Consider the following 15,940-nt stretch of genomic DNA (forward strand, 5'->3'; position numbering starts at 1 on the left):
TTCCTTTGTTTTCATTTTGTTTTACCTTATTTTATTTTTAGTTAATTTTTAGGTACATTTTTCTTTAGTTTCAGTTTTTATTTTCCCCTACTTCTCCACCCAGGTACGCTCTACTTCTCTTGCACACATCTTTTCTATTTCCCCTATGCTTTCACATTGAGGACAATGTTTCACTTTAATTAGGTGAGGGGGGGGGGATGAGAAAACAAATGAAAAAAAAAATTTGAATATGGCTGATTAGGTCATGATTAACACTGACTTATACCCTTTACATACTTGTATATAACCTTAAAGTTACACACTTGGGTCATTTATGTGTAGTTTCTCCTTATATGGCTAATCTAGGAATTATAACTCCATGAAGGTTGACTGGTAGTTCATTCGTGTTAATCTAGTTTTTACATGATATCTCATGAGGTTAAAAATACACGTTCACGTGACTTGTAGCACTTAGCGTTCCTTGTGAACACTGAGAAAGCGCCCGTGGCGACTTTGACACCTTGTGAGGTACTATTGAACCATTTATCGTTCTTTTTAGTTTTTGATGTCAACTCAGAGTTCATGAAACTCAACTTCCCCCCTCCCCTTTTTTTTTCTGGATACTCTTTGTACACTAGTCTCGATTTTTAACTTGCTAGCCTAGAGGTGACATCCAGTGGGGAGATAGAAACCTAGGTCTTGTAGCCTACTCAAGATGTGAAAGCTGAGCCACCCCTAAAAATAGACTTAGTTCATGAGCTACTATTCGAGCTTAATTCACATGGGTGGTATGAAGACAATAAAAGAAGTGTAATGATTTTTATAATTAACCATGAAAAGAAAGAAATTAAAAAATGAGCAGAAGAAAGAAAAAAAAAAAACAGAGAAATAGAAATGCACAAGAATGAAGTGAAAGATTAATACCTGCTCCACACAACTACTACAAAAAGTCAGGGACACGACACATGTTCTCCATATATGAAGACTCTTCATTCGTCAAATGCCTCAGATGTATTCACACCTAGTTTGTGAATAAGTTGATCTAGGGTGGTCTTAGTTGGATATGGTGAGTAGGTGAGAAGATTCTACGGTGAAGGACCCGACACCTCACAAATAGGTTGTATCCTTTTCAGACTAATCCACTCCGTATATTTAGCGTTGTTCATTGCAATATTTGGAATGTTTGATCATAACACTCCTTCTCACATATGATTAGTGAACCCATCCTTTTTGAGTGTTTTTAAGGGTATAACAGTTAGGCCGAGTCAAAACAACCATTCTATGGGTGCCCATTATAACCAGGGTGTAACGAGTCATACAAATTACACACGTCTTGAGATTTCACCTATTTATACTCGAATTTATTCGGCTACATTAACTCTGAATTGTAATTGCTGGTTGACTCTATGTGAGTATACTGTTCTTATTGGCTATATAATGATGAAACTTGCATAAGTGATTTGTTCGGAGTTGCGTGAATTGCGTATGAATCAGTTTGTGCGTAATCTATTAATATTCATGTACGTGAAATGGTATATTTGTGTTGCATGTGCATTCATTTAATATTTATTGGAATTGGTGTTTGTGGGTGTTGCCGTGGAAACCCTCACGAGACTACAACTCGTCCACTAGGATCGACCTAAGGGTTTAAAGCTATGTTGCATTTGGTAAATGCAACCGTGTTTCTCGCGAAAGAGAAGGTAGATCGAATTTGGTTATTTTCTTAGTTTTTGCTTTGCTAGGGACTAGCAAAATACTAGTTGGGGGAGGGGGGTGTGATTACACGTCAAAGTTGCATAATTAGGCATTTAAATTCATGTATTAAAGATTATAATTTTAATTAAATGTCTGATTATATCCATTATTTTAATCAGTGAGCTCATTTGATAATTTTTAGATAATTATCTAATTTTTGTCAAAAATTTATAGGCATTTGTGTTTTATTATTGAAAGATATTAAAGCCGAAATTAAAATGTGCGTGGGTCGTGTGTGAGAGAAACTGAGCCATGCATGCGTGAGCTTGAGCCTGTGAAGAGGCCATGCACTTCTCATGGAGCTGATGCAAATTGGACATCGTGTGTGCTTGTGTGTGAGAAGACTACGCAGGCTTCATGCACGTGAATTCATGTCATGTAATGAAAAGTGGGTTGCAATCCAAGTTCGAAATTCACTAGGAGACAGTTTGGACGTATTTCGGTATTTTAATCATAACTCTCTCATATAATATCGAATTGGTGTGATTCAAGTGGAATTTGAAAGCTTACAAAAATATCTACAATTTATCTCGAAATAGCCTTTTGCAAATCCAGACGTTTACGGGCTCAAAATGGGGCTTTAAGTTGCTGTGCTAGGCCGTGTGCAGTACTTAAGGAAAAAAAGGAGTCTTGGGCTACCAAAAAATAGGCCCATGTGCCTATCTCAAGAAGAGACACGGCTAGGGCAAAATATTAGAGGGGGAATATGGTCTTTTATTGAAGAAGAGGGTAGCGTGAGGCGGCAGTGCGTAGAATAGCAGAGGACTCTCGGCCTCTCTCAGATTTTCGACAATCTCTCTCTCTCTCCCTTGTTTTTTTATTTTTTTTATTTTCTTTACTTTATTGTTCATTAAATACATTGTTTAAGTCTATTTTTATTCAAGCTTTTGTTCAAGTTTAATATTTGTTTAAGCCATTGTTTAAGTTTAGTTTATTTTTATTTAAGTCATCGTTGAAGTTTACGTTTAATTTATTTTTGTTTGAATCTATTTTCGGATTAAGTACTATTTTTGTTTAAGTTATTGATTGAGTTAAGTTTTTTTTTTTTTTTTTTGAGTTAATGTTTAATTAAGGATTTTATGGTTGAATGTTTAATTTGAGTAATAAAGTTTTCATCTTTGGTCTTTTGTTCGAAATTTCAAACATAGGATTTATTTTTTTTTTCTGAATGTTTAAACGTAGAATTATTTTACTTATTTAATTTTGTTATCATTTTTTTTATCGTGTGGATGGATCATTGAGTAGACATATTAGTTGTGTTGATTTTTCCATCGTCTATTTACCGTTACTCGTTTCTTGTCATTTATTTTATACATGTTAGGTTCTTAGTTTATATTATGCATTATTTTAATTTAGTCACAAACTCTCAAAAATTCAGAATTACAAATCTGAACTATGTTCTCTTTTTTATTTTCTTTGGGATTTATACGAAGTTTGGAATTAAACTACATTCCCTAAGGAGACGATCTGACCTTTGGACTAAATATTACATGACAGAACTCCTATACTTGGGATAGTCTTTGCGCTACTCATTTTTAGAGTAAGTCAATGATAAAAGACAATTTTTATTAGGCTAGAACACATTGATCTTTGGGGTGAAACAAATTTTTTTTTTTTTTGAACATGGTCATTTTGCAAGGAATGATCAATCAGGAGAAATTCCATGATGTACTGGACTTGTATCGGATTTGAGAATCTAAATACTATAGCAATTAGGGATGACTCGTGTCAGGTATGGGGACCCGAGTACCATAGCAAATAGGGGACTCATTGTAACGACCTGCTTATTTTACTTTTTTTTTTTTATTATTATCAACATTATAAAATCAATACCACATATACCACAATCCAGCTCAGCAGGTTACCATCCACTTGGACCCGTGGGTACCAGGGATATAACAAAACATACAATAGAAAATATAAAATTATATACATCTCATCATAATGTGCCCAATACATACCAGAGTATTATAAACACTAACTCTCATTATATATACATCCCAAAAATGGAATCTAGGGACAATTCCCACAAAAACCCAACTGTCCCTACTAGAAACTTACCCTCCGCAGAGGGCAGATAAACAATACTACTTCTGCGGGGATTTTCCCGTTTTCTTATCCGGGACTCCTGAAAAGTTAATAAAATTTAGGAGTGAGACACCTCTCAGTAAGGGAAATAAACTAATACTAGTGTGTAGCAACATGGTAATTCGTGTTCAACATATATCATATATAACACATTTAGTACTGTTTCATTAATCTGGGAAAACATAAATAGATATATATATGTATATCAACATGGCAGAACATACTGCATTTTCATAACATATCTCAACTCATGTCATAATAATAATAACATAAAAATCATCCTGGTAGGTTAGCTGGCTGTTGTCATGTATTACCCCCACATGACTGGGTTGTGTGGCCCGAAGGCGGGACCTGACAATGGTTGGCCAACCATTGCCAAGTCGATAGTCTAGTCTATAGGTTCGATGGGTCTACCCAGACTGGTCCGTACACCAAGGGCGATAACAGCACACTCCTCGAATATAACCCATCGACCATCCAATCTCACACCACTCCGTATAGCGACATTAACACAGATATCACGATCACGAGGATCATGGACACATAGCAACGGTACCGTACAAGTGTTGGCCTAAACCAAGCCAACCAGGTTCTGATATCATATACATATATTGAAACCGTGATACATAAATATCTCATATTATTTATTTTCACATCAATCATATCATTTCACATATATAAGTGTATCATGAAAATCATCGGCCCGTACGCTAGTATTACACATTTTAACATAGCTCGGCCTGTACGCCAGCTACACATAGCACAGCCCATACGCTGGCAAATAGTAATCACATAGCACGGCCCGTACGCCGGCAAATCACATCTCCTAGCACGGCCAGTATGCCTGCGATCACAGTCACATAGCACGGCCCATACGCCGGCAAATCACATAGAACGACCCATACGCCGGCAAATCACATCCATATATACATATCTAAAAACATCTCGGCCCATACGCCGGTTTTTCCATCATAAAAAAAAACCCATCTTATCCACGTTCCCAGAAAACATCATTTCATAACATTTTTACTCATGCCATATAATAGATTTTCCATATATTCAACATACGATCATTTTCACAGTATTTTTGCAAATATAAGACATATATATATATATATAATCATATACATTTTCCATAGATCAAAAGATCACTATATATATATATATATATATATATATATATATATATAAACATTTTCCAAAACAATACTAGTTTAGTTTATCCCCTTACTTGATTCCTGGAAAGCCCCTAATAAAATTGCCCCGCACCCGCAGGGTTCCTAACTCAACACCCTGAAAATGAAAAATCTCAGAATTAAAGTTCAGTATTTCTAAGCATACAATATTTTTCTCAACTGTCAAAAACCCACATATTGAGTAGAAAGTTTTCACCCAAGAGCATTCAAGTTTAATACCTGAGGGGTTTCCTAACCAATACTCCGAAACTGAAAACCCTCAGTATTAAACTTCAGTATTTTCATGCGCACAACATTTCTTCTAACTAGCGTAAGACCAAATATGGCTTAAAAAGCCTTACCTCAACTTTGGGATGATTTTCAACTAGCTTTCTTCCGTGATCCGCTCCAACAGATTTGGAGAGAACTCCGCCAGGAGCGTCGTGGTGACTCCGAATCGTCGATTTGACGACTGGTGGGGCCGGAAACATAGAGAGAAGGGAGAGAGAACCGTAGAGAGAGAGAGAGAGAGGTTTCGTAAAAAAATAATATCTCTCATGGATTTTTCATTCTTATAAAACAGGATTTCGTCGACGAGCCCGACCTTCGTCGATGAGTCCTTCACAAATTTCGTCGATGAGACCCTGTGTTCGTCGACGAAATTCAGGCTGCCTCAGAACCTCTCTCGGTATTTTCTTGTCGACGAGCTCCCTATGTTCGTCGACGAATTCTCTTAAGCCTTCGTCGATGAATACAAGGGATTCATCGACGAAGCCTTGAAACTCCCCCTTTTTGTTTTTCTCTTCCGAAATGCAATGTCATCGACAAATGCGGAGCGTTCGTCAACGAAGTCTATGGCTTCCTTCTATTTCTGGTTTCCATTTCCCTTTCCTTATTATTTAAATTTCATTTTTAAATTCAGGTTGTTACACTCGTGCTGGGCATGGGAACCCAAGTACCATAACAAAGAGGGGACTCATACTGGGCATGGGGACCTGAGTAAGATAGCAAATAGGGGACTCGTACTGGGCATGGGGACCTGAGTACCATAGTAAATAGGGAATGTACTAGGCATAGGGACCCTACTACCATAGCAAATGGGGGACTCGTATCGGGCATGGTGACCTGAGTACCATAGCAAATAAGGAACTCGTATTGGGCATAGGGACCTTAGTACCATAGAAAATAAGGAACTTGTACTGGGGATGGGGACCTGAGTACCATAGCAAAAGGGAACTCGTATTGGGCATGGGGACCCGAGTAATATAGCAAATAGGGAACTCATACTAGGCATGAGGACCCAAGCACCATAGTAAATGGGAAGACTCGTACTGAGCAGGGTGACCTTGGTACCATAGCAAATTGGGAGACTCGTACCGAGCATGGGGACTCGAATACGATAGTAAATGAGAAAAACTCGTACCGTGCTTGGGGACCCGAGTACCATAGCAAATTGGAAGACTCGTACCGAGCATGGGGACCCAAGTACCAAAGTTCCTGAAGAGGAATCATACAGGGTGTAGGAACCCAAGTACCATAATATCTGTGCATGACTCGTACTAGGTATGTAGACCCGAGTACCATAGTATCTATGCATGACTTGTACTGGGTATGTAGACCTGAGTACCATAGTATCAATGCATGACTCGTGCAAGGTGTAGGAACCCGAGTACCATAGTATCTATGCATGATTCGTACTAGGTGTAGGAACTCAAGTACCATAGTATTGGAAGAGGACTCGTACAGGGTGTGGGAGCCTGAGTACCATAGTATCTGTGCATGGCTTGTAATGGGTAGGTAGACCTGAGTACCATAGTAATTGTGCATGACTCATACTGGGTACGTTGACCCGAGTACCATAGTATGGAAGAGGACTCGTACAGGGTGTAGGAACTCGAGTATCATAGTATCTGTGCATGACTCGTACTGGGTACATAGACCTGGGTACCATAGTATCTATGCATAACTCATATAGGATGTAGGAACCCGAGTACCATAGTATTTGTGCATAACCGTACAGGGTGTAGGAACTTAAGTACCATAGTATTGGAAGAGGACTCATACAGGGTGTAGAAACCCAAGTACCATAGTATCTATGCATGACTCGTACTGGGTACATAGACCCAAGTACCATAGTATCTGTCCATGACTTGTACAGGGTGTAGGAACTAGAGTACTATATTATTTGTGCATGACTCATACTAGGTGTAGGAATCCGAGTACCATAATATCGGAAGAAGACTTGTACAAGGTGTAGGAACCCGAGTACCATAGTATCTGTGCATAACTCAAGTTGGGTACATAGACCCGAGTAGCATAGTATCTATGCATAACTTGTACTGGGTACGTAGACCCAAGTACCATAGTATCAGAAGAGGACTCGTACAGGGTGTAGAAACCTGAGTACCCAAGTATTGGAAGAGGACTCGTACAGGGTGTAGGAACTTGAGTACCATAATATCTGTGCATGAATTGTACTGGGTACGTAGACCCAAGTACCATAGTATCTATGCATGACTCATACTGGGTATGTAGACCCGAGTACCATAGTATCGCAAGAGGACTAGTATAGGGTGTAGGAACCTAAGTACCATAGTATTTGTGCATGACTCATACTGGGTGTAGGAACCCAAGCAGCATATTATCGGAAAAGGACTCGTACAGGGTATAGGAATCTGAGTACCATAGTATCTATGCATGACTCATACTGGGTACGTAGATCCAAGTACCATAGTATCTGTGCATGACTCGTACAGGGTGTAGGAACCCGAGTACCATAGTATCGAAAGAGGATTTGTACAAGGTGTAGGAACCCGAGTACCATAGTATCTATTCATGACTTGTACTGGGTACATAGACCTGAGTACCATAGTATTTGTGCAAGACTCGTGCTGGGTACGTAGACTTGAGTACCATAGTATCATAAAAGGACTCATACAGGGTGTCGAAACCCGAGTACCATAGTATCGGAAAAGAACTCGTACAAGGTGTAGGAACCCGAGTACCATAGTATCTGTGCATGACTCATACTGGGTACGTAGACCCAACTACCATAGTATCTGTGCATGACTAATACTAGGTACGTAGACCCGAGTACCATAGTATCTTTGCATGACTCATACTAGGTACGTAGACTCAAGTACCATAGTAAATTGGGAAAATTCTAGAAAAGATCATCTGAATGTTGAAGACATATTTTGGGATTCAAAGACCTGTGCCCCAATCTTTGGGGTGGATGAAACAATTTTTAGGAAAGAACTAATTGGTTCTGAAAACCATTGCCCTAGTTTCAAAGTGGTTATTTTGTGCCTAGGGTCAGCTGCCCCAGTTTCAAAGGATGTCATTTTGTGCCTGAGGTGGGCTGCCCTAGTTTCAAATATTATCAAGACAAGAATGACTTAGTCGAGGATGCAAAAAGATTATTCAAAAACCTATTCAATAGGACAAGTATGAATGAATGATGCTTTATTGCTATATGTATGTATGTTGCTACTTGTGATGCTAAAATGCAAAGATATATGCATGTTACATAAGATAATGTGTATGCAATTTGTGTTTTTTATTTTTTATGCAATGCATGAACTTTCTTCTTCCCGTGTGCCCGTAATCGACAATCCCAACTCTGACAAATTCCAATCCAAATGAGGGTCCCTGAATTGGTTCGTTGGAAATTCAACCTTTCATTTTCCCTAGTTATATTTTATTTGTCATTGATCTTGGCCAAGCTTTCAACTTCTACTCTGATGTGCAGGTGTCGGAACTGGCTACAATGAAGCTCCTCACGGAATTTGCTCCAGTTACATGCATCTGTAACTACTCCTAGCCATTTTTTAGAATTCTACTTTGATGTGAAAGCACTAGGACTGACTACCGTGAAGCTCAACCCAAAATTTTCCCCAGTTACATTTACTTGTAACTGCTCCTGGCCATATTTTCAAATCCCACTTGAGTAATCAAATCTCTGAATTGGCTCTTCGTAAATCAACGAGCTTTGCGGGATACTTTTTTGACTATCCATTCATCTTTTGGAACTTTTGAAGGACGAAAGGGGTTTTGTGGATGAGTAATCATGCCTTTTGGATATCAATTTGCAAAGTAAAAATGTCATATGCACAAAATAGATGTTTTGCCATGTTCATGCTATTTTGAATGGAAAATTTCATACCAATATTTAAAAGTCATGTGACATTGATGTTAGTCTATTGGGCTAAATGACTGACTCTCTCCTTTTGTGGATGACCCCAATTTTATTAGAGGACACATTTCCCGTTTTATCTTTTGCTGGGAAACCAATGTTGCCTTCTTGTTCTATCTTTTTTCCATAGTTTCGTGTAGCTCTACCTCTATTTTGATCTCGAGATGGACTTTGGGACTCAGGATGAAACATAGGCCTAAGGATGTGGGTTCTCAAAAAAATAAGGAAACCAAGGCTCAAAATTTCCTTCCCCAAATGATATCTTTTGCCCCAGTTTGTGGCGAAGTATTTGCAAAGTATTAACCAAACTTGTCATTTGAACAAGCTACCTACGTACCCTTTGGGGGTTAGGTCATTATGTAGTTCAGACTCAAAATTGAGTCTGACAAATCAATTGAGACAACAATGCATACTAATCTAGTTAGGACTTTCATTTGGACCGTGGTGTAGGCTAGGGATACAAGGTCAAAGAAGAAAAAGATATAATCAGGCTCAAATTTTGTTGATGTTACCAAGGTTAATCATTGGTCAAGGATCACATGTGATGTATGTCCCCTATTTTCTTTCTCTTTCTTTCTTTTTCTCTTTCTTGCATTTTTTTTACTGCACCTTTCATCATTTTTTATGGAAGAATATTTAGCCCTACTTTAGATTGAACTTCTTTTGGGACCAAATCCTTTTAAAATTGCCCCAGTGTGGGGTGTGATCTTTTGACGGGTTAATCCAATAATTGAATATTTTAAGCTCAAAAGGGTTAGCAAGGGGTTTTTATTTCCCAATCCTTTTTTCTAGGTAGTAGAAAAATGGTCTACTATCATTTTGGGTAGTCAATTGTTGTCTCACATAATTTGTCAAACCCCTAAAAACCCCGAACATGGTTTAATCTTTAGGAAAATGACTTTTTAGAAGAAAAGGTTCAACAGTCAGGCTCAAATGGTGTAACAAGTGATAAATCAGTGTTTGGTTCTTCTTGGGAAAACTAGTCAGCCAAGGATGGCCATCTGTCATTTGATCAAAACAAAAGTGATGAACAACATAAACTTATGGACCAAACAACACCACTTCATGCTTTTTGACTCGTGAATCCATAGGATGAGGAAAATTATTTCATCTTCTTTATCCTCCCCTTCCTGACTTGAATTTTTAAAAGTTAACATCATTTTTTGGCTTATGAATACTGCTATTGTTGTTTTCCTAATTCCCGTATGAAACATGAGCAAACAAAATTTTGCGATTGAACTCATGATGCAAATGATATACGAAAATGCATTACTTCATTTCATTGATAAGGACAAAATTCTCTAAGACAGAAATGTCACAGGATTACAAAATGGAATTGAGAATGAAAATAAAGAAGACAAAAGCACCATATGAAGTGGACGAGATAGTCAAAATTCTACCAATTTGTATTTCTGCTTAGGCGGCAAAAAGGTAAACCATTTCATTCAGGCCACATTTGATATATTCCTCTGCCTGACCCTGGCTCCTAGACCTTCTCACAGCATGTTAACCACTTCCTTCTCCATGATTAGCGGACATGTGGTGGGAAATAACCATTGGGGTGTGGACAGGTTTGCTGTCAAGTAGCTAAGCAAGTGTAAGAATGTCCCGTGCATATTTCAGCTGACTGATAATAAGACCATCAATGGTGGGGGTAGCTTCCAGACCAAGGAAATAACTGAGGGAACCCAAATCTTTGGTAGCGAACTCAGAATTGAGCTTGCACGTAAAACTGTCAAGAAGCTTGGTGTTGTTGCCTGTAATAATGATGTCATCAATATAGAGAAGCAAATATATTATGTTAGACTACTTATGAAAAACAAAGAGAGATGTGTTTGCACGATTGCAGTAAAAACCAAGGTGAGTGAGAAAGGAGCTGAAACGTTGAAACCAAGTGTGAGGGGCTTGCTTAAGACTATAAAGAGTTTTCTTCAATTGACATGGGGGTCAATATACCTAGGGATTGTTCCATATAAACATGTTTAGTGAGAAGGCCATTGAGGAATGCATTTTTGACATCAATTTGGCGAAGAAGTCATTTGTTGGTTAAAGCAAGAGAAAGAACAACACGAACAGTGGTCGCTTTAATTTGACTAAAGGTGTCAATGTAGTTAAGAGTAGGTACCTGAGTGCAGCCCTTGGCAACAAGACGGGCTTTAAGATGCTTGATAGATCCATCAAGTAAGTATTTGGTCCAAAACACCCATTTGGAACCCACGATGTTGGTGTTGGCGGGTGGAGGAACTAAAATCTAGGTACAATTAGTTTGCAGAGCTTGAACTTCGTCATCCATTGCGGCAAGAGCATCTTATTTGAATCCTTTTTGGCTCAGTAGAAGCGAGAAAAGCAGAAATAAGGCTATAAGATTTCACAAGGCCAAGATGCGCTGGGTGGCTAGTCTTAAAAATACCCTCTTTGCCTTGCGTAAGCATAGGATGGGAGCCTAATGGGGCATTTGCAATAGGAGGATGAGCAATGATTAAGAAACTCAGAGTTGGGCTCAGGAGAAGCCGAGCGGAGGGCTGAGAGCAGCAAAGATGTACTTGCATGAGAATTAGCGGCCTACAAAGACTTATCCATTGGATTAGAACAAATAATACATGGGTTGGATCTAGATTGAGGAATGTGTCTGGAAGGTGGTGTAGGAGAAGGTAGGGGAATGTCTGTATATGGAAGATTGGGTTCCAAAAAATTTAGAGATTTGTAGGGAGGACATGAGTTGGTTGTGGGAAGTATGTTGGGTTCTCATCAAATTGGGCATGTGCCCTTTATAAGATGAACCATAACCCATAAAAATGCAAGGAAGACTACTAGGGGGAATTTGTTAGACATGTAATCACGTAAGCAAGGATAAACATGATAACCAAAAGGATGAAAGTTTGCATAATTAGGAGAAGAACCATATAGAAGCTCAAAGGGGGACTTACCTTTGAGAAGCGGTGTGGGCAAACGGTTGATGATGTAAGCAGCTGTGCTAAAGGTTTCAACCCAGAAGTGAGTAGGAGTGTGAGAATGGAAAAGGAGGGCTAAGCTTGTCTCAGTCACATGACGGTATTTCCTTTCGGCACGACTGTTTTCGACAGGTTTATGTGGACAAGAGAGTTAATGATGAATGCTAGATGTATGAAGGTGTGCTTTAAAGTAGTTGCTAGTGAATTCTACACCACCATCGTTTTGAAATATTATTATATGGGCAAGAATATTGATTTTCCAAAATTTTTTGAAGTTGAAGAAAAATATCATAGAAGTCGGATTTCAATTTCAATGGATAAAGCCAAGTAAAATGAGAAAAATCATCAACAAATAAAACATAGTATGCAAACCCCAATTTGGATTTTATAGGAGAAGGACCCCATATATCACAATGCATGAGATTTAACACTATGGATGATCGATGTTTATTACGAGTATAAGGCAATCAATGATTATTTGCAACTTGGCATTTACAACATAATAAAGGAGATGACAATAAAATGCAAGATAAAATTGTCATTTTTTTATTCAAAATAGAAATAACAAAATGATTCACATGTCCAAGGCGAGTATGCCATAAATCATACGAAGCATGTTAGGATTTATTTTGAAGAATAGAAACAAAGGCAGAATTTCTACGTTCTAGCACATATAAGCCACCATCTCATTTATCGGTTGCCATCACCCTTCTCGTTTGGCAATTCTAAACAGTAAAGGAGTTATTAGTAAATGTAATAGATAATGGGAAATCATACGTTAATTACTAATGAATAACATATTTTTAGTGAGGTGAGAAACAACCAGAACATCTAACAAGTTAAAATCAAAGGAAAGGGAAATTTTACCAATGTGGGTTATGGGTAGTGACGCACCATTCCAAAAAATAACATAATCCATACCCGTATAAGAAGTAGATTGATCTAGGTTGGATTGAACTCAAGTCATGTGGGCCGAAGCTCCTGTATCTAAGTACCAATTTGAAGGTTCATAATTGGAGATGGAACATGATGAGGTGAGGGCTTCGGCAAGCTAAGCTTTCGGAGGTATGACGCTGACGATCATATCATTTGTTACATCGATTCACATAGTGACCATCCATGCGGCATATTTGGCAATGCGGTGGATGGTGCCTAGAGGAGGAACACCCTTGTTCGCGTCCATAGCCACTAGTTTGAACTTGCTGATATTAGGAGGAATTGGACCTCTGGTTTGTATTTGGAGGGTGGTGACGGGTAGCAGTGAACGCTATAGTGAATAGGGCAGTAGGTTCCAATTATTTTTGAAAAAGTTCAAAAATCTCGGCTTTGGGCACAAAGTTAGCAAAACAAGGTAACGGAGTGAGAGCCATTTGTGCCATGGAAAAACTTGAGAATTCCGAGGCAAGACCTTGGAGGAACTAGTGTACCTTGTTTATGTCATCAACGGGTCGACCAATTGCATGAAGTTGAGCACAGACGACCTTGAAGGCTCGGGCATACTCCGAAACGGACATGGTGCCACGTTTCATTAATTGCAAATCATCATTCAAATGGATTTCTCAAGCCTTGGAGTGATGACTGAAGGTGTTCTCCAAAGGAACCCAGACCTCTCGTGTGAAGTAAAGAGACCCATGACTTCAGCCATGGCCTCCTTGATAAGGGAGGATAAGAGAAGGTTAAGGAGGCACTTTTTTGCACTATTCCATGCCACATGTTTGATATTTGGTGTTTGAGAATCCGCAAGATCAAAGTGGGGTGGGGGCACAAGGTTTCCATCCACATGACCGATCAATCCTTGGCTCTCTAAGAAAGGAAGCAATTGAATCTTCATAGAAGATAGTTCGAAGATGAGAGTTTGATGGTAACCATATGAATGAGGGTGTTGAAAGGGAGTAGGGTGGATTCAGCAGCCATAGGTGGTGATGACGCTGATTCACTGGTTCAGGGGAATGGTATGCAGCGACGGAGATTCAGCAACGGAAATGCAGCGACGTTAGTGGGCGTTGACGGCGCTGGTTGCCGAGTATGGATGTCAGCAAAGGAGAGTCAACAGAGAGTATTCTCTGAGAGTGATTGCTGGCAGGTTCGCTAGGAAGGGAGAAAGAAATGTCGTACGATCAGCTCAGTTTGTCAAATCCAAACCGGCGAGTTACAGATCGTTTGGTGCGGCTGATCTTAGGTAATCTCCAAGAATAGGAAGGAGTGTTTGCATTCTGATTCAGTTAAAGGTCCTGTCGTGCTAGGATAGAGAGGCGTTGCTAGAGATTGCTAATTTGGTTTGGCCGCTGGTTGCAGTTGGGCTCGTAGTCAAACGAAGCAGTAGTAGGAACAAAGGGAATGGGAACGCCGACTCTACGGTGAACCAGGTTGGGACTCTCGGAGGTCCGGCGGCAAGGATGGGAGAAGGAGCTGGGTGCGCTTGTGCTAGGCCAAAAGTGACGACTGATGACGACGGGAGACGAAGAGACATCGAGATCTGAGAGTTTGAGGGATAGCCGGAGAGGCAAAGTGCTATCGGCCGTCGGTGTCTCGTAGTTGCAGAGAGAATATGATGTGGCTTGCTGTGCGATGACGTGGAGGTGGAGCAGTAGTGAGGGAGGCGCTGAGAAATAATGGTGAGGTGCGGCGCTGGAGGGAAGAGAAAGGATTAGGGCCGCGAAAAAAAAAAGAGTGCATGGGACGCTAAACAAAATTAGGGAGGATCATTTAGGCTGATACATGATAAGGTTTGAAAAATCATTGTAAAGTGGTGAGTATGATTTATTTATAATGAATTGAGGATTAGGAGCACTAATTACATATTAATTATATACTAATTTAAGAACAAATAAAATAGAAAATATATTTAAGATTAATGCCTTAGAATTAAGGTAGATCTTCAGTATGATCCTCAACATCTCCAAGGGTGGCTCGGGTGATAAATTCAAGATTCTCTTGGTTAAATGACCATTGTTCAAATCTTCATGGTTACAACTTCCCATTTGAGATAATACTTTAATATTTAAGTGGAGAAGAGTAGAGGGACGGACTTATTATTCTGGTAGATTATAGTCAAGTGTTTAAAGGGTCATAGATACCATTGTTTCATAAAAAATTAAATTAAAAAAGCAGAATAAGTAATCATATAGTACATATATTTTATTTTGTATTAAAGAATCTAAAATGATTACTTTAGGCAAAAAATGAGTAGGTGTTAGCTTTGTCGTGATCCCAAGAGGGGGGGGTGAATTAGTATTTTTAAAATTTAATCCTTAGGTAAAGATTCTAACACCAGTATATTCACAACCCTATGGTCAATCTAGTGCAAGTAATGAAAATGTATACTGGAAAGTAAATAGAGCAATTTAATCAAACACACATGCACCAAAGAACAATAAATTAAAGGTGACACGCAGAAATGTTATCGAGATTCGGCCAATTGCCTACATCCCCGCCTTAACTAACAAGAACAAAGATTACCATTATACTTGCTCATTTAAATGGGTGTAGCGGCACCTATACAAACCGGGTTAATTAGCACAGAGTTAACCTCAACTTTTACAACCAGGTCAATTAACACAGGGCTGACTTCAACCTACACAATCCTTACTCGGTTGGATTACCGCCCCCTCAGACCACGCTTGGAAATACAGCAGTATTCACTCAAATAAATGGTACACAAATAGTGTTTTTACGTAAAGTAGATATGTACCCAAATACACACATCCACATACATATGAATAACATGGATATAGTGTAAGCTCAGTGATGCTAGTTTTGTACAATCAACACTCAATCACAATATAATCAGTATGACG

This window comes from Malania oleifera, chromosome 5 (assembly GCF_029873635.1).
Source record: "Malania oleifera isolate guangnan ecotype guangnan chromosome 5, ASM2987363v1, whole genome shotgun sequence".
Taxonomy (NCBI): domain Eukaryota; kingdom Viridiplantae; phylum Streptophyta; class Magnoliopsida; order Santalales; family Ximeniaceae; genus Malania; species Malania oleifera.